Source organism: Pleurodeles waltl, chromosome 7 (assembly GCF_031143425.1).
Source record: "Pleurodeles waltl isolate 20211129_DDA chromosome 7, aPleWal1.hap1.20221129, whole genome shotgun sequence".
Classification (NCBI taxonomy): domain Eukaryota; kingdom Metazoa; phylum Chordata; class Amphibia; order Caudata; family Salamandridae; genus Pleurodeles; species Pleurodeles waltl.
In genome coordinates, this window is record NC_090446.1 from 1,286,695,425 (window position 1) to 1,286,716,441 (window position 21,017).

Sequence of the window (21,017 nt, forward strand, 5' to 3'; positions counted from 1 at the left end):
CATGTCAATGCAAAGAATCCTGGGTCTGTGCATGATGCCTTTATCCTGAGGAATAGCAGCATCCCATATGTGATGGCTCAACTCCGGAGGCACCGGATGTGGCTAATAGGTGAGCCCATGGTCCCCACCCAGTATATGTTGGTGTATGGGTATGGGATTGGCCCTAAGGGTTAGTGTCTGGCTAACCGGTATCCCTCGATATTTGCAGTGACTCTGGTTACCCTAACCTCTCATGGCTACTGACCCCAGTGAGGAATCCCAGGACAAGGGCAGACGAACATTACAATGAAGCACATGGCCGAACAAGAGGAATTATAGAGCGAAGCTTTGTCCTCCTGAAGGCCAGGTTTTGGTGCCTCCATCTAACAGGTGGTTCCCTTTGCTACTCACCCAGGAAGGTCTGCCAGATCATCGTGGCATGTTGCATGTTGCACAATCTTGCCTTACCTCGCCAGGTGCCTTTTCTGCAGGAGGATGAGGCTGGTGATGGGCGTGTGGCAGCGGAGGAGCCTGTGGACAGTGACGAAGAGGAGGCAGGGGATGAGGATGTGGACAATAGAACATCAATCCTACAACAGTACTTCCAGTGACACACAGGTAAGACACTGTAACTTCACCTTCCATTGCAGTTTTGTATTGGAAATTGTCACTGGCAGGCTGATATTCCCACTACTATGGCCACTTACTGTACCCTTTGACATGTCTATTTACAGATATATGTGCCCCACTCTTGCTCCTGTTGTATTGACTGCAGCAAACTACAGGCCATACCTATTTATACATTACTGTACAGTTGAATTGCAATGTCTACAGATTGTTTAATGAATATATAGTTCAATCAATTGACAGACTCAATAGTTGTATTTTTTACAAGGGTGTTTATTTATGTGCTGATAAGTGGATGGGGTATTGCTATAGGCTAGGGTGGTGGTGGAGGAGAGTCCAGGTAAAAGTTCCAATCTATTTGTATCACAGGTGCATTGTTCAAGAGGGCATAGGAAGGGGAGCAATGGCAGTTCAAGGTGGGCAGGGTGACAGAGTGGGACACGAGGGTGACAATCAGGAGAGTCTTTTTTCCTGGCGGGGTTTTGGCATTGTTCTCTGGCTTCTGCCTGGAGCGCAGGGACAATTTGCGGGGTGGTTCTCCTTTTGTAAGGGGTGGGGTGCTGGTGGCCTGTTGTTCCTGTGGCGGGGCCTCCTGTCCACTAGTGTCAGCGGAGGTGGCGTAGTGTTCATCGGTGTGGCTAGTGTCAGGCGCCCGTTGTTGTGCCACTGCCTCCCTCATGGTGTTGGCCATGTCTGCCAGCACCCCTGCAATGGTGACCAGGGTGGTGTGGATGTCCCTCAGTCCTCCCTGATCCCCAGGTACTGCCCCTCCTGCAGCCGCTGGGTCTCCTGCAACTTGGCCAGTATCTAGCCCATCGTCTCCTTGGAATGGTGGTATGCTCCCAGGATGTTGGTGAGTGCCTCGTGGAGAGTCAGTTCCCTGGGCCTGTCCTCCCCTGTCGCACAGCAGTCCTCCCAGCTTCCCTGTTGTCATGTGCCTCTGTCCCCTGAACCATGTGCCCACTGCCACTGAGCCCAGGTCCCTGATCGTCCCGTGTTTGTAGGGTTGCCTGGGGTCCCTGTAGTGGTAGACACACTGCTGATTGACGTGTCCTGGGGACAGAGGTGTGTGCCCGCTGGGTTATTGCTATGCTGGTGTTTCCTGAGGAGGGAGACTCTGTGGTGGTATGGGACTGTGCCTGGGTAACCGACTGTCTGGAGGTCCCTGCTGTGCCAGGTTGGTCATCCTGATCCAGGCGTGCCGAGCTGCTGTCATCACTGTGGGCCTCTTCTGTGGGGGGACTGGATGCTGCTGGCACCTCCTCTCCAGTGACGTTGTGTGGACCTGTGGGGATGTAAATGCAGTGTTATTGTTTCTGCGTGTGACATCTTGTGCATGGGTGTGTTGACCTGTATGGTTGTTATTGCCCTGGCAGCTTAGGATTGTGTGAGTGGTGATTTGGTTGGATAGGTGATTGACTCTAGTATGCATGCTTTGGCGATGGGTGTCCATGAAGGTCTGTGATGGGTCTCCATGCATTGGTTTTGCATGCAGGGCTTGGTAGTGGGAGGGGTGGGTTGTGTTGGCGGGGTGCATGTGAGGTGGTGGAGTGATGGGGGAAAGGGTAGGGGTGGGGGTTTGTGTTGGCATGCAGGTAGGGGGGTGATAGTAATAGTGAGTTGACTTACCAGAGTCCAGTCCAGTCCTCCTGCTACTCCTGCCAGGCCCTGAGGCCAAGACTTGCTCCTCCCATGTTGTTAGTTGTGGGGGAGGAGATGGGGGTCCACCGCCAGTCCTCTGTCCTGCTATCTCGTGTCTTGCTACCACAGAATACATCTTCCCCCATAGGTAGTTCCACCTCTTCCTGATGTCATCCCTTGTTCTGGGGTGCTGTCCCATGGTGTTGACCCTGTCCACGATCCTCTGTCATAGCTCAATCTTCCTAGCAATGGATGTCTGCTGCACCTGTGATCTGAATAGCTGTGGCTCTACCCGGATGATTTCCTCCACCATGACCCTTAGCTCCTCCTCTGAGAACCCGGGGTTTCTTTGTGGTGCCATGGGTGTAGTGTGAGTGGTGTGTGTGAGGGTGTGTGGAATGATGTGTTGGAGTGTGTGCTGTGAGGTGCCTGGATAGTGTATGGGTGATGATGTTCTGTGGCTCTGGTTCTGTGGGTGCTCTTGGTGTATCTCTCCCTCAGTTGTCAATTTTCTTGAGTTCTAAGGGGTTATGGATAATGTGGGTGTGTGTTTTATAATAGTGTGGGTGTGTGGGTGTGGTGTGTGTATGTGTGTCAGGTGTGTGTTATTCGAATTGTCCATTGTAGTGTTGTTTTGTATGTGTGTGTGTATTTTGAGCGCGGCAGTATGTACCGCCAATGGTTTAGTGCCATTGAATGTCCGCTGCGGTGATTCGTGGGTCATAATGCCGTAGGCGTAGTTCTGTTGGAGTAACGGTGTGGGTTTTGCTACCGCCATTCTATCACTGACCTTTGGGCTGGCGGACTGTTGTGTGTGTCTGTATAGTGACGGATTGCTATGAGTGTGTCATAATATGGGTAGCAGTAAACCGCCGCGGCGGTGGTATGTTGGCGGCAGTCGGCATGGCGGTAAGCAGGACTTACAGCCAATGTCATAATGAGGGCCTTATTCTTTTAAAAATTCATATTGTGACTTGTGTATGTTGGATTTTTGTAGTTTTGTTCTTGTTTTATTTAGATACAAATTACCGATTTTTGTAAACTGGTGTGGTGTCCATTTTGTAATGTTTTCACTGTATTACTGTGTGTGTTGGTACAAGTACTTTACACATTGCCTTTGAGATGAGCCTGACTGCTTGTGCCAAGCTAGCAGGGGGTGAGGAAGGGTTATCTTGAGTGTGTACCTTCATTGCCCTGACTAGAGTGAGGGTCCCTGCTTAGACAGAGTGCACACTGACTGCCAACCAGAGACCCCATTTCTAACATATATATTCAAAGGCTATGGGACGTTATATTTACATTCTGAATTTGCTCGTACAAAACCATAGAAATTCAGCTGTTATAGTTAGAGTTATTTCATGTAACTATAACTCGTCTCTTAAGGTAACTATAACTTGTGCCCCTGCTATGCACGGTTTTCTCATCAATAATATTACTGCAAATGTTACAGTGATACTATCAATGATGTCATAGAAGATGTCATGAGCGATGTAATGTCTATTGTATGTAGCAGTGCATGGCAAGAGCGCGAGTTATAGTTACCTGACGGCACAAGTTATAGTTACCATTCATTATTACTGTAGCCCCGGTGAGGTGGTGTACCCCCCATTTTAATTATACATTTCTTGGACCCTGGGGCCTGGCCCACCCGGGTCTAAATAAAAAACAAATGTGAGAGACCACAGTTGGCTTTTTTTTTAATTCAGCAGATCCGCGGATACTCCATGGATTTTGCTGAAAATTTCAAAATCATGCTTTTTTGCCCTGTAGGGGTCCTAGGGAGACCCCAGCACAAAGGCTAGGGTGTTAGGGTATTCCTACCCTGTCCCCTTTTCTTTTTAAAATGTTTTCTTTTGGTTCTCGGGCAAAGTAGAGTCCCAAAATAGCACCAACACTTCCTGGTTGAAGTGTTGGCAGCCAATCAGATCTCAGCATGAGGTCTCTGGGATCCGCAGAGCCTCTGTGTCCCTTGATACAGAAATCTGGGTTTCATTTAATTTCTCAAACAATACTGAATGGATTTGCACCAAATAACAAAAAGGGAACTTTCTGGACCAATAGCTACCTTTCTGCCAAATTTGGTGTAGTTCAGTTCAGCGGTTCGGCTGGAGTTCTGTCTAAAATCCCTATGAGAAATTGCATGGGGAAAACAAGTTTTGGGATCCCCACTTTTTCTCAGCATCTGCTTGAGAAATCACCCCAACATTTTTCAGATAGCAGCCGAAGTGATTGGCACACTAGTTTTGAAAACTTTGTGGAGATCAGTTAAACAACGCCAAAGTTGTTAGCAAAACAAAAAATGCTTTTCCTATCAGAATTAGGGGCCATATTTACAAGAAGTAATGCATTGCAGCAGTAATGCGTCAAAATAACTTGAGCTTCAGTAGAACAGAATCCTATGCATGGATGCATCATATTTACATCACTGTGCATCCTGGAGTAAGGATCCTGGCTGTGTAAAAGAACGTAAGCATCTGTGTGCTTCATGTCGTAAGGAAATGTGGTGCTTCTGCTGCAAAAGAGATGCAAGGGTGATTTGCAGCACATAAAGTAACACTAATCAGTCCTGCATCATTTTGTAGTGCAGACTGCGTCAAAAAAATAGAAAAATGTTGCATCTGGAAAAAAAAGGCACACTCACAGAAGGCAGCCATGGAGCAAAGAGCAGAAGCAAGGACAACAACCCCAGCACCAGCCAGGATGCCTGGACAGGCTTCCAGAGGAAGAAGAGTAAATGCATTGATAAGAATAACATCTAGATCACATAGTTGACAGAGCACCAACATCATCTCTTTGTCACCTCTGAATTGCCACTAGGGAGAAAAGAGGCCTTTTGGCAGGCCATAGTGGACAAGATCAACAGCGTAAAACAAGCAAAGAGGATAGTCACCCACAATACAAAATGCTGGCATGACTACAAGTGCTGGATGAAGGAGAAACTGGCCAACAACCTGAAAGCAGCAATGCAGACCAGAAGAGGGAGCCCAGATCCCTAGAAGGAGCTGGATGCCTTGGAGGAGGGGGTGGCAGCTGTCATCCCAGATGAGTTAGTGGCTGGAGTATCAGAAAAGGACAGTGCAGAACAGGAGGAACAACCAGAGCCACTGGGTAATTATCAACAAGGGGCAATGTGGGCAAAAAGGGAATTTGTGTAGTGCAGCTAGCTATGTCCCAGTGCTGTACTACCTTGCGCTGTGTGCTTTGCAATGGGCCGGAATCTGGCTCATTTCCCATTATATGGCACAGAAATGTCAGTCACACTCCCCAGTTACATGTTGCACAGCTCCCTCCTGCTCTGTCAGGTTTCTCCATTCAATGTGTACAGCACCAGTCTAGGTCCACCTTTGAATTCTGGCATGTGTAGTAGAATGTACAACCTGAGTCACCAAAACTACAAGTCCCACAATACAAAGTAAAAACATGGAGTGGAACAATACATCATGCATGGACATTTGAACCATGCACAACCTGACAGTGACAATGCAGAACAACTTGCACCATGAGGCCACTGTGTCTTACTTGGGCTCATGCACCCAAAATCTGGAATGTAAAGTAACAGAATGGAATGGCCTTGTCAGAGAAGAAGCAGCTCACCTAAGAGGGGGGTTAGGTGTGGGGCATATGGGGCATCAACACATAGGAACATGCCAAGAGCCATGTGTATATTTACTGGTATAACACTACATAGCACACAGCTGTCTCGATGTGTGGGGTGAGACTACACAGCTGTCACCTGCCATGGAAGGGACCACCATAACTAATGCCATGTACTAAATCCAACTGGGTTGGGGTGAATGCAAGTGATGCACACCAGAGGACCATGTGTGTTAAAACCAAAGATGGTGTGTAGCCCTGGTGTGCCCCTGCCTGTGCTGCATTGTAAGCACTGGCTGAGTAGGTTTAACTGCCACTGTGTTTGAATGGGGAGACATTGCTTAGTAAGGAAACCAGAATGGCTATGTCTTCTGCAAGGTCACCTGACCAATACACATGCACCGCTGTGTCTGACAGTGTCACACTTGAGTTTCAGCTGGGAAGGGATGACAGGTAAAAGACCATTGGGTACTGCATCCTACATTTGATGTGGTCCTGGGGGAAAATATAGCATGTGGCAGGAGGGAGCCTGAAGGCGAATTGTCTCACCATGCCACATAGGTCTCAGTTGGAGGATGTGAAACAGAAATCTTTCACGGTAAAGGAAAATCTAATCTGACACCACAAAGGGAAGGAGTCAGGAATGTTTGGAGACGGAGGTGGATGTGCCCAGTTATGTTGCAAATCTGTGTGGGTACATGTCACCAATTCCAGTTTACAGTTTGACCCATAGCCTTCAATAGGAGCTAGCCATGTCAGTCCATTAGATATGGTTACACATACTGTTGGTGTTGTAGGCATATGAGACTCAATATATAAAGTGGGTTCCATCACGGTGAGGCATTAATTAGAGTCACTGTCACAAAATGTGCCAGTGACTCTGGCATGTACGGTGAGCGAACCTGAGTCAAATGATGTCTGATACTATGCAGATACCCATCTCTGGCAATTATCAACTGTGGTGAGTGTCAGTGATAACAACCTACCTAGTGTACCTGGGCCCATCCCCTCAGATTTGGCAGACAATGCCCACTGTCCTCAAATAATATGAAGCCAAATGTGGATGCATTGAAATCACATGAGTATACTGTAGGAAGCTGGCCTGGCTTACAGTGGGTACCTGATGGTACTTACACCTTGTGCCAGGTCCAGTTATCCCTTAATAGTAGATTAGTAGTGTTCTAGCAGCTTAGGCTGATAGAGGTAGCTATAGCAGAGCAGCTTAGGCTGAACTAGGAGACATGCAAAGCTCCTACTATATCACTTATATTATATATCATAAGAAACACAATACTCAGAGTTACTAAAAATAAAGGTACTTCATTTTAGTGACAATGTATCAGAAATATCTCAGAGGATATACTCCCTTAGGAGGTAAGTAAAATACACAAAATATACACACAAACCAAAATCAGGTAGGTAAACAGTTAGAAAAATAGTGCAATAGGCCTAGGGGCAACACAAACCATATACTCTAAAAGTGGAATGCGAACCACGAATGGACCCCAGGCCTAGTGTAGTGTGTAGAGGGTCGCTGGGGGTGTAAGAAAACACTAAGGGTGTCCAAGATACCCCACCCCAAGACCCTGGAAAGTAGGAGTAAAGCTACCCTACTACCCCAGAAACACACTAAAGTCGTGATAGGAGATTCTGCAAGGACAACAACTGACTGCAAAGCACTGAAAACGGATTCCTGGACCTGAGGACTTATAAGGGAAGGGGCCCAAGTCCAAGAGTCACGCAAGTGTCCAGGGGGGACAGGAGCCCACTAAGCCCCGGATGAAGGTGCAAAAGGGCTGCCTCAGGGTGGAAGAAGCTGAAGATTCTGCAACAACGGAAGATGCCAGGAACCTCTCCGTTGCACACAAGATGCCCCATGGCGTGCTGGAGGATGCAGAGTTGTTTCCACGCAGAAAGACCACAAACAAGCCTTGCTAGCTGCAAGAGTTGTGTTTGAAGAAAATGGGTTCTGCCCGGGCCCAGGAAGGACCAGGAGGTCGCCACTTGGAGGAGGAGACAGAGGGGACACTCAGCAGTACAGAGAGCCCATGGAGTAGCAGGCAGCACCCGCAGAAGCACTTGAACAGGCATTCAATAAATCTGAGCACGGCAGTCATCTCAACACTACAAAAGAGGGTCCCACGAAGTCGGTGGTCAACTCAGCGAGTTGAGCAATGCAGGACGGAGTGCTGGGGACCTCGGCTGTGCTGTTCATGAAGGATTCCTTGCAAAAGTGCACAGAAGCCTTAGCAGCTGCAGATTTGGACAGAAGGACCACTGGACTGTCGGGGTCACTTGGATCCAGCTCCTGTGTTCCAGGGACCACGCTCATCAAGATGAGAGGGGACCCAGAGGACGGGTGATGCAGAAGTTTGGTGCCTGCGTTAGCGGGGGAAGATTCCGTCGACCCACAGGAGATTTCCTCTTGGCTTCCAGTGCAAGGTGAAGGCAGACAGCCCTCAGAGCATGCACCACCAGGAAACAGTTGAGAAAGCCGGCAGGATTAGGCGCTACAATGTTGCTGGTAGTCGTCTTGCAACTTTGTTGGGGTTTTGCAAGCGTCCTGGAGCAGTCAGCGGCGAGAAACCCACAGGAGAGACCCTAAATAGCCCTCAGAGGAGGATTGGCCACCTAACCAGGTAAGCACCTATCAGGAGGGGTCTCTGGTGTCACCTGCTGGCACTGGCCACTCAGAGGCCTCCATTGTGCCCTTACACCTCTGCATTCAAGATGGCAGAGGTCTGGGACACACTAGAGGAGCTCTGGGCACCACCCTTGGGGTGGTGATGGACAGGGGAGTGGTCACTCCCCTTTCCTTTGTCCAGTTTCGTGCCAGAGCAGGGGCTGGGGATCCCTGAACCTTTGTAGACTGTCTTATGCAAGGAGGGCACCATCTGTGCCCTTCAAAGCATTTCCAGAGGCTGGGGAAGGCTACTCCTCCCCAGCCCTTAACACCTAATTCCAAAGGGAGAGGGTGTAATACCATCTCTCAGAAGAAATCCTTTGTTCTGCCTTCCTGGGACTGGGCTGCACAGACCCCAGGAGGGCAGAAGCCTGTCTGTGGGTTGGCAGCAGCGGTAGCTGCAGTGAAAACCCAGAGAGCTAGTTTGGCAGTACCGGGGTCCATGCTGGAGCCCCGGGGATGCATGGGATTGGCACCCCAATACCAGATTTGGCATGGGGGGACAATTCCATGACCTTAGACATGTTACATGGCCATGTTCGGAGTTACCATTGTGAAGCTACATATAGGTTTTGACCTATATGTAGTGCACGTGTGTAATGGTGTCTCCGCACACACAAAGTCCGGGGAAATTGCCCTGAACAATGTGGGGGCACCTTGGCTAGTGCCTGGGTGCACTCACACTTAGTAACTTTGCACCTTACCTTCACTAAGTGAGGGTTAGACATATAGGTGACTTATAAGTTACTTAAGCGCAGTGTAAAATGGCTGTGTAATAACGTGGACATTAGTTCACTCAGGCTGTGGTGGCAGTCCTGTGTAAGATTTGTCTGAGCTCCATATGGGTGGCAAAAGAAATGCTGCAGCCCATAGGAATCTCCTGGAACCCCAATACCCTGGGTACCTAGGTACCATATACTAGGGAATTATATGGGTATTCCAGTGTGCCAATGAGAATTGGTGAAAATGGTCAGTAGCCTGCAGTGACAATTTTAACAGCAGAGAGAGCATAAGCACTGAGATTCTGGTTAGCAGAGTCTCAGTGACACAGTTAGGCACCACACAGGGAACACATATAGGCCACAAACTATGAGCACTGGGGTCCTAACTAGCAGGATCCCAGTGACACAGGCAAAAACAAACTAACACATAATTAAAAATGGGGGTAACATGCCAGGCAAGATGGTACTTTCCTTCACAACCCCCCCCCCAAAAAGAGGGTCAATAAGGCTAACCTTGTCCAGATGAGTCTTCATTGTCTAAGTGGAAATATCTGGAGAGTCCATCTGCATTGGAGTGGGTACTCCCAGGTCTATGTTCCACTGTATAGTCCTTTCCCTGTAGGGAGATGGACCACCTCAACAATTTGGGGTTTTCACCTTTCATTTGTTTTAGCCATAATAGAGGTTTGTGGTCTGTCTGAACAATAAAGTGTGTAACAAACAGGTATGGTCTCAACTTTTTCAGTGCCCAGACCACAGCAAAGGCCTCCCTCTCTATGGCAGACCAACGCTTTTCTCTAGGGGTCAACCTCTTGCTGAAGAAAGCAACAGGTTGATCCTAGCCCTCAGTGTTAAGCTGTGATAGCACTGCCCCCACCCCCAATTCAGAAGCATCAGTCTGGACTATGAACTTTTTGGAGTAGCAAGGGCTTTTTAGCACATGGCCTGTTTGAATTCATGAAAAGCTTTTTGACAGCTAGCTGTCCACAACACCTTCTTAGGCATCTTCTTACTAGTGAGGTCATTAAGAGGAATTGCAATGGAGCAATAATTCTGTAGTACCCTATAGTACCCTGTGAGGCCTAGAAAGGCTCTCACCTGGGTTTGAGTTGTAGGGGGAGCCCATTCCATAATGGTCTGGATCTTCCCCTGCAGTGGTGCAATCTGTTCCCCATCTACCAGGTGGCCCAGATAAACCACTTCCCCCGCCCTATCTGGCACTTTGAAGCCTTGATATTGAGGCCTGCCTTTTGCAGGGCTTCCAAAACTTTCCATAAGTGAACCAGGTGCTCATCCCAGGTGGAGCTAAAGACAGCTATATCATCTAGATATGCTGCACTAAAAGCTTCCAAACCTTGTAGGACTGTGTTCACCAACCTTTGAAAAGTGGCAGGTGCCTTTTTCAAATCAAAGGGCATCACAGTGAACTGATAGTGCCCTCCAATGGTAGAAAATGTAGTTGTAGGTTTAGCATCTTCTGATATTTTAATCTGCCAATACCCTGCAGTTAAATCAAAAGTGCTTAGATAGTTGGCAGAAGCCAGTGTATCTATTATCTCATCTGCCCTGGGTATAGGGCGAGCATCTGTTTTGGTTACTTGATTGAGACCTCTGTAGTCAACACAAAACCTCATTTCTCTTTTACCATCCTTACTGTGAGGTTTTGGGACAAGCACCACTGGGCTGGCCCATGGGCTTTCTGAAGGCTCAATCACTCCTAAGTCCAACATTTTCTGTACCTCTTGTTTTATGCAGTCCCTGACATGGTCAGGCTGCCTATAAATCTTACTTTTGACAGTTAATCTGTCTCCAGTATTGATTGTGTGCTCACACCAAGTAGTTATACCTGGTATCAGTGAGAAGAGTTCAGAAAATTGGCTTAGGAGATTTACACAAAAGTCCTTCTGCTCAGCAGTAAGGCAATCTGCAAGCACCACTCCCTCCACTAAGCCATCCGCTTCAGTGGTGGAGAAGAGATCAGGGTGAGGGTCACTCTCTTCTTCCTGTCCCTCATCGGTTGCCATGAGCAGGGTTAAGTCAGCCCTCTCATAGTAGGGTTTTGGGCGGTTGACAGGGAGCACCCTAAGGGGACTCCTGGCAGTGCCCAGGTCTACCAAGTAGGTAACCTCACCCTTTTTCTCAACAATGAGATGGGGTCCACTCCATTTGTCCTGGAGTGCTCTTGGGGCCACAGGCCACAATACTCACACCTTCTGTCCTGGGTGGTACTGGGTCAGGACAGCCTTCTGGTCATGCCATTGCTTTTGCAGCTCTTGGCTGGCATGAAGGTTTTTACTGGCCTTTTTCATGTACTCAGCCATTCTTGATCTTAAGCCAAGTACATAGTCCACAATGTCCTGTTTAGGAGCTTTTAAAGGTTGTTCCCACACCTCCTTTACAAGTGCAAGGGACCTCTCATAGGGTGCCCAAAGAGGAGTTCAAATGGGCTGAAGCCCACTTCTTTTTAGGGTACCTCCCTGTAAGCAAAAAGGAGGCATGGCAACGGGACATCCCATCTCCTTCTGAGTTTTTCAGGGAGTCCCATAATCATACCTTTGAGAGTTTTATTAAACCTCTCAATCAGACCATTTGTTTGTGGATGATAAGGAGTAGTGAACTTGTAAGTTATACCACACTCCTTACACATAGCGTTGAGGCAAGCAGACACCTCTCTGTCTGACACCACTTCCTTAGGGAAGCCCACTCTGGAAAAGATTCCCAGGAGGGCCTTTGCCACTGCAGGAGCTGTAGTGGTCCTTAAGGGAATTGCTTCAGGATACCTAGTGGCATGGTCCATTACCACAAGAATAAACCTATTGCCTGAAGCTGTTGGAGGGTCAAGGGGGCCAACTATGTCAACCCCTACTCTCTCAAAGGGCACCCCAACCACAGGAAGTGGAATTAAGGGGGCCTTTGGTGTGCCACCAGTCTTGCCACTGGCTTGGCAGGTCACACAAGAGCGACAAAACTCTTTAGTGTCCTCTGACATATGAGGCCAGTGAAACAATGGAACAAGTCTGACCCAAGTTTTCCTCTGGCCCAAATGCCCAGCCAAAGGAATGTCATGTGCCAAGGTTAGAAGAAACTCCCTATACTGCAAAGGGATGACCAATCTCCTGGCAGCTCCAGGTTTAGGGTCCCTTGACTCAGTATACAGGAGGTTGTCTTCCCAATACACTTTATGGCTATCACTGACATCCCCATTCTGCTGTTTGACAGCTTGCTGTCTCAAACCCTCTAGTGTGGGACAGGTCTGCTGTGCCACACTCAGCTCTTCCCTGGCAGGCCCCCCTGCACCCAAATGCTCATGCAGTGTCTGCTGCCAGCTCCTCTGGTGTAGGTTCTGCACAGGGAGAGGATTCCTCTTCCTCAAAAGGGGAATCTTATGGAGAGGGAGGGGTAGTGGGCAAGGATTTACCCTTACTACCCCTAGCTTTTGGGAGCACTTGGTCCATTGTTCCAGGATCCGAGTTTCCCTGTCCTTTTTGCTTTTTGGCCTGAGCCCTTGTCAAAGCAAAAATATGCCCAGGAATGCCCAGCATTGCTGCATGAACCTCCAACTCCACTTCAGCCCAAGCTGATGTCTCCAAATCATTGCCTAGTCAGCAATCTACCGGTAATTCAGTGGCTACCACAACTTTCTTTGGACCAGTAACCCCCCCCCGTTGAGATTCACAACAGCCATGGGGTGGCTAAGTGGGTTATTGTGAGCATCAGTCACTTGGTACTGTTGACCAAGTAGGTGTTGATCAGGGTGAACCAGTTTCTCTATTACCATAGTTACACTGGCTCCTGTGTCCCTGTAGGCCTCAACCTTAACACCATTTATTAGGGGAAGTTGCTTGTACTTACCCATATTAAGGGGACAAGCAACCAAGGTGGCAAAGTCAATGCCACCATCAGAGACTAAAACAGCCTCTGTGGTCTCCCTAACAAGACCAACCCCAACCACACTACCAATAGTGAGCCCATCCACACCCTTAGATTGGCTATTTGTAGTAGACTTCCCACCACCACTGCTATTACTAGGGGCACTAGAGGTTGCAGTTGTGGTTGTGGTAGTAGGAGACTTGGGAGGTTATTACAACTTTGGAGGAGGTGTTAATCCGTCCCAAATGTGACAGATATACCACCAGCCGTATTACGAGTTCATTAGGATATAATGGACTCGTAATACGGCTGGTGGTATATCTGTCACTTTACCGTCTCTTTTGGGACGGATTAGCACCTCCTCCAAAGTTGTAATAACCCCCTTGGTGTTTTTCTTTGGACAAGTGGAATCACTTACCCAATGGCCTTTACTTTACATAAATAATGCCATGGCTTCTTTTGATTGTGAGAAGAGGATTTGGACCTACCACCCCCAGAGGATTTTTGTGGGCCTGATGAAGACTCAGAATGTTTTTTATCTTTGACCTCACCCTTGTCAGAAGACTTACCATCCTTCTTCTTGCCATCCTTGTCACCCCCTGTATAAACTTTTCTGTTCACTCTTGTTCTGACCCATTTGTCTGCCTTCTTTCCCAATTCTTGGGGAGAGGTCAGATCTGAGTCTACCAAGTACTGGTGCAACAAATCAGACACACAATTGTTCAAAATATGCTCTCTCAGGATTAGATTATACAGGCTTTTATAGTCAGTCACCTTACTGCCATGTAGCCAACCTTCCAAGGCCTTCACTGAACACTCTACAAGTCTGTCCAGTCTTGAGAGGACTCTTTTCTGGTGACTCTGAAATTAATCCTGTATTGTTCAGTGCTTAAACCAAATCTATCCAAGAGTGCATCTTTCAAAACTTTGTAATTATTAGCATCACTTTCTCTGACAGTAAGGAGCCTATCCCTACCCTTACCAGTGAAAAGGTAGCCACAAGATAGCAGCCCACTGCCTTTGAGGGACCAACTGTACCATACAGGCCCTCTCAAGTGCAGCAAACCACTTGTTAATGTCCTCCCCCTCCCTGTAAGGGGGGGCTATCTTATGCAGGTTTTTGGAATCTTGTTCTCTCACAGGATTGCTATCAAAAACACTGCTGCTGCCACCATGGGGAACTAACCCCAACCTCTGTCTTTCCCTCTCTACATCCAGAGATTCCTTGTCTAAGGCCAGCTGCTGCTGTTTTAGCTACAGCCTGGCCTCTTCCAACCTCAGCTTTCTGAGTTCCCTTCCCATAATGTTATCCTCAGGGTGGGAGGCTTGGGAATTCTGTGACGCAGAAGAAACGTGAGTATTGGCAGAGTGTGATCTGCCCCTAACTGGCTGGACTCTAGTAACCTGGCATTTAGGAGAGAAAGGTGCCCTGCTAGTGTGTGACCCCCTCCCACTACCAGTGTCACTAAATGGCCTGTTAGCTGGCAGGTCTGTGGAAGAACCCTCCCCAGCATCCTCAATGGACTCCTCTGAGTCTGGCTGGGTACCCTCTTCCTCTACCTCCTGATCCTGGGATGGGCCAGACTGGTTCTGGTCACTTTCAAGGAAAAGGCTAAAGAGAAGATCTTTTGTAGGATTCTTGCCAATGCTTAAACCTGTTTCAATGCAGAGACCCCTCAAACTTTTAAAGTTTAAACTACCATAGGTTGCCTGGACAACTGTGGGAGTAAGTTCTACTGCAGACATGATTGTTAGAAAGGGTTTAGGACAGAGAGAAAAATGTTTAGAAACATTTAAAGAAAAGAGAACAACTTTTTCAAACTTTTGAAAACTTTTCAGAAACTTTTTAGAAAGTTTAAAGAAAGAAAGTTAAACTGTTTAGGTTAACTGTGTATATTCTGAAGTATTTGGTATATGTTTTTCTTATGAAAATCACCAATGACAAAGTGGTAAAGCAGTTACAAGTTCTTATCCCACCGCTGCACCACCAATGTAGGAGGCTGGCCTGGCTTATAGTGGGTACCTGATGGTACTTACACCTTGTGTCAGGTCCAGTTATCCCTTATTAGTAGATTAGTAGTGTTCTAGCAGCTTCGGCTGATAGAGGTAGCTATAGCAGAGCAGCTTAGGCTGAACTAGGAGACATGCAAAGCTCCTACTATACCACCTATATCATATAGCACTATATCATAAGAAACACAATACTCAGAGTTACTAAAAATAAAGGTACTTTATTTTAGTGACAATGTGTCAGAAATATCTCAGAGGATATACCCCTTTAGGAGGTAAGTAAAATAAATACACAAAATATACACACAAACCAAAATCAGGTAAGTAAACAGAAAAGTAGTGCAAACACTGTAGAATACAATAGGATGCAATAGGCCGAGGGGCAACGCAAACCATATTCTCTAAAAGTGGAATGCGAGCCACGAATGGACCCCAGGCCTAGTGTAGTGTGTAGAGGGTCACTGGGGGTATAAGAAAACACTAAAGCCCATATTTATACTTTTTAGCGCCGCATTTGCGCCACTTTTTTTCACAAAAATGCCGCGAACTTACAAAATACAATTGACGCAAATGCGGCGCTAAAAAAGTATAAATATGTGCCTAAGGGTGTCCAAGATACCCCACCCGAGACCCTGGAAAGTAGGAGTAAAGTTACCCTAGTACCCCAGAAACACATTAAAGTCGTGATAGGAGATTCTGCAAGGACAACAACTGACTGCAAAGCACTGAAGACGGATTACTGGTCCTGAGGACCTGTAAAGGAAGGGGACCAAGTCCAAGAGTCACACAAGTGTCCGGGGGGGCAGGAGCCCACTAAATCCCGGATGAAGGTGCAAAAGGGCTGCCTTTGGGTGGAAGAAGCTGAAGATTCTGCAACAACAGAAGATGCCAGGAACTTCTTCGTTGCACACAGGATGTCCCATGGCATGCTAGAGGATGCAGAGCTGTTTCCATGCAGAAAGACCACAAACAAGCCTTGCTAGCTGCAAGAATTGCGTTTGAAGAAAATGGGTTCTGCCCGGGCCCAGGAAGGACCAGGAGGTCACCCCATGGAGGAGGAGACAGTGGGGCCGCTCAGCAGTACAGAGAGCCCATGCAGAAGCAGGCAGCTCAAAAAATCTGAGCACATCGGTCGTCTCAGCACTACAAAAGAGGGTCCCACGAAGTCGGTGGTCAACTTAGCGAGTTGAGCAATGCAGGGCGGAGTGCTAGGGACCTGGGCTGTGCTATGCATGAAGGATTCCTTACAAAAGTGCACAGAAGCCTTAGCAGCTGCTGATCATGCAGTACACCGGATTACTGTCTGGCGTGGGGAGGCAAGGACTTACCTCCACCAAATTTGGACAGAAGGACCACTGGAATGTCGGGGTCACTTGGATCCAGCTCCTGTGTTCCAGGGACCACGCTCATCAAGATAAGAGGGGACCCAGAGGACCGGTGATGCAGAAGTTTGGTGCCTGCGTTAACAGGGGGAAGATTCCGTCGACCCACAGGAGATTTCTTCTTGGCTTCCAGTGCAGGGTGAAGGCAGACAGCCTTCAGATCATGCACCACCAGGAAACAGTCGAGAAAGCTGGCAGGATTAGGCGCTACAATGTTGCTGGTAGTCGTCTTGCTACTTTGTTGCAGTTTTGCAGGAGTCCTGGAGCAGTCAGTGGTCGATCCTTGGCAGAAGTTGAAGAGAGAGATGCAGAGGAACTCTGGTGAGGTCTTGCATTCATTATCTGGCGAGAAACCCACAGGAGAGACCCTAAATAGCCCTCAGAGGAGGATTGGTCCACCTAACCAGGTAAGCACCTATCAGGAGGGGTCTCTGACGTGACCTGCTGGCACTGGCCACTCAGAGGCCTCCATTGTGCCCTCACACCTCTGCATTCAAGATGGCAGAGGTCTGTGTCACACTGGAGGAGCTCTGGGCACCACCCCTGGGGTGGTGATGGACAGGGGATTGGTCACTCCCCTTTCCTTTGTCCAGTTTCGCGCCAGAGCAGGGGCTGGGGGATTCCTGAACCGGTGTAGACTGGCTTATGCAAGGAGGGCACCATCTGTGCCCTTCAAAGCATTTCCAGAGGCTGGGAGAGGCTACTCCTCCCCAGCCCTTAACACCTATTTCCAAAGGGAGAGGGTGTAATACCATCTCTCAGAAGAAATCCTTTGTTCTGCCTTCCTGGGACTGGGCTGCACAGACCCCAGGAGGGCAGAAGCCTGTCTGTGGGTTGGCAGCAGCGGTAGCTGCAGTAAAAACCCAGAGAGCTAGTTTGGCAGTACCGGGGTCCATGCTGGAGCCCCGGGGATGCATGGGATTGGCACCCCAATACCAGATTTGGCATGGGGGGACAATTCCATGACCTTAGACATGTTACATGGCCATGTTCGGAGTTACCATTGTGAAGCTACATATAAGTTTTGACCTATATGTAGTGCACGCGTGTAATGGTGTCCTCGCACTCACAAAGTCCGGGGAAATTGCCCTGAACAATGTGGGGGCATCTTGGCTAGTGCCTGGGTGCACTCACACTTAGTAACTTTGCACCTTACCTTCACTAAGTGAGGGTTAGACATATAGGTGACTTATAAGTTACTTAAGTGCAGTGTGAAATGGCTGTTTAATAACGTGGACATTAGTTCACTCAGGCTGTGGTGGCAGTCCTGTGTAAGATTTGTCTGAGCTCCATATGGGTGGCAAAAGAAATGCTGCAGCCCATAGGAATCTCCTGGAACCCCAATACCCTGGGTACCTAGGTACTATATACTAGGGAATTATATGGGTATTTCAGTGTGCCAATGAGAATTGGTGAAAATGGTCAGTAGCCTGCAGTGACAATTTTAAAAGCAGAGAGAGCATAAGCACTGAGATTCTGGTTAGCAGAGTCTCAGTGACACAGTTAGGCACCACACGGGGAACACATATAGGCCACAAACTATGAGCACTGGGGTCCTGGCTAGCAGGATCCCAGTGACAGAGGCAAAAACAAACTAACACACAAGTAAAAATGGGCGTAACATGCCAGGCAAGATGGTACTTTCCTACATATACACAAATAGTAAATACATGGTAAGTACATGCCCTCACACATTCCTGCAGTATAGCAAGGTTAGTCGGTGTATATAATAAATGTGAAAACCCCATGCCATATAAATGCACAATGGGCATGCAAGACAGCACAACGAGGCAGAATGCCATAGTGTACATTGTGAAAGCCATATGGCAGGATCATAACTAATTTCTGATCAGACCCACATGATCTGCACAGGGGTTGTGGGCTGAATACTGGCCAGAGAGAATGCAGGCAGCCTGGGGACTGGGTGCAATGTGCACAGTAGTGGTGTCAATGTGTCAAAGCACAATCAGTATAGGCATCATGAAAAGGAATGCAAATCACCCTAGCAGATGTGCACCATACCTCTATCATACATGCAGGAATGGCAGGACCACCAAGCTGTGTAACTGTATTGCAAGTTATGTCATGATACAAAAAGTCAGCCTTGTCACAGAGTGATTGTTTGAGAAATGCACAAATATTGCATCTGAAAGGCAACTACAGTGAAACTTTGACTCAATACCGCAGTGTAACAGACGTCAAATGCATCAGTGTTGTAGTGAAAGTCAAATAGGAGCAAGCCAGATTGTCACTCAGATTACTCATTTTAACATCTAACATAGATCATCATTAACATATCTCTATCTCATTGTAGAGGATGTACCTACACCGCTTGACCAGCTGCCTGTCTGGTATTAGGATCCTGTTGAGTATTGCAGCCTACCAACCCTTGACCAAGACACTCTCTGGCAAATCCTGGCCTCTTTTGATACACCATCACCAGTTGTGGGAAGTGCAGAGAGCGTTGTGGGGTGTCCATCACCCAACAAACACCACCTGCCAGCCTAACCTCCTGCCCTGGAGTCCAAGGACCCCCCAAGTTGAATTCCAACATCCTGCAGTAGGAGTCTAGTAGGAGATGGTAGATGAGGTACAGGTGGGGATGGAGTCTGTGCCGGGCACCTTCGAGGCAGTCCAGAGGTGGCTCAGTCCCAATAAGGACACCTCAGCTGTTATAAGAGGCACTTACCGTTAGCTCTGCGGCCTTGGACAGTCCCTAGCTGACATTGCTGGTGTCATGAAAAACTGCCCTGCCAAAGTGGCACCAGTGAGGTTGCCAAACATTTGAGTGTGATCCACAACATCCCAGAGTCCATGGAGTGGAAGCAGGATACACATAAAGCAACAGTGGGTGTCCTCCACTGGGACATCGGTGCCGTGCTGGCAAACCAGCGACCCTTCCTCAGTGCAGTGCTGCCCCATTTATTTGTGCAGAGAAATGCTGCTGTAGACAGGGGATCCACACCTTTATCCCCTGGTGTGTGTGTGCCTCCTTCGCATCCGTCACCAACAACACCCTCCTCACGGGATGCACCACACACATCAGAGGAGGAAGATGTGGACTTCACCTCTTTGCGCAGAAAAAAACTGGTGAGTATCATTTCTTTGTGCCAAATGCCCAATTTTATCCTTTGTCCAGTGCTGATGATCATGCCAATGTACTTCCCAACTGGTACTGTCCTCAATTTGTTGTCCCATCTGTTGAACTCACCCATTTGTGAACTATTGATGTGGTCTATCTTCCCTGTTGCCAATTTGCTTCTCCTCTTCACTGAAACACTCCTCTCCTCCACATGTCCGGAGCATTGTGTCCTCCATGGACTCGGTTTGGGCATCCTATGGCTCACAAACAATGTTGGGGTTGTCGTCGCAAGGTCGGCCACTTGCCCCTTGGTTCATGTGTCAATAAAACCACTTATCAAAATGAGCGTGATATATGTCTGTTCATGATCAGACAGAGTAGACCATGTTGGAAGTGCTGCCTCTAAAGACACAACCTATTTTCAAAAAGGAATTGTATTTAATAGTCCCATGCCAACATCTGCACATGCCAAGGGGAATAGTTTATGTGAACCTTTTGTGCATCTAAACTAGCAAGTACTTACCCAAGGTCACATGCATGAAGTGCTACGATTAGAAATCAGTCAATGGTAAGACTGAATAATGCCACTTCCTTGAATATGAGCCAGCAAAGAACACTGCTTTGTCAAGCAAATGATGCAAGGGAGAGTGGGTAAGTGGCGGGAATCAGTATGTGAGTGAAAATCACACAGAATACTAACAATCGTTTGACATGATCAACTATCTAATACATGTGGCATGGCTTACACACACACACATTGCAACAGTATGGATAATACCTGTTTTGCCCTGTTTGTCGATTCACAGCAGGAGTGCAACTTACATCATCCAATCATCTGTGAGGATCCTTTCCGTCAATCCATTCCAAAGCTCACAAGATCGTTTCCATGGATGTTCCACCTAGTCAAATATGTAAACAAACACTGCTTGGAAAACCTGCACCATGTGTCTAACACCACCTATCAATGTTTGTCAACTCCTACGCAGTTACTCACAAAGCAGTTAAGTAGCTAACCCATTTTATTAATATCCAATACAACCTTTTCAAACTAAAACTTTCTATTCTAACTTATCTTACCTATCCTAACTTGAATAATCCTAAACTAACTGAACCTATCTAATGTACACTAACTTATATTACAACTGTCTTAACATACTGTTGGACACGGTCTTCTTAGGAGATTTCTCTAAAATATCTTGCTTTTTCCTCCTGTTCTTTTGCTGACTCTCTTTGTGTGGCCTTAGGACTCTGGGCAATTTCCTCCCTGTAATGCAGTGGGAAAGTGAGTGCACCCTTCCTACTCATGCCAGAAAGGGGCACTTATGTGATTGGTTTAGGTGCTGTACCCTGGAGGGCCCTGTAAAAAGGTACACCACATACTCGGGGTGGGTACGGCCCTGGCTAGTGGTTGGACATGGCACTGAGTG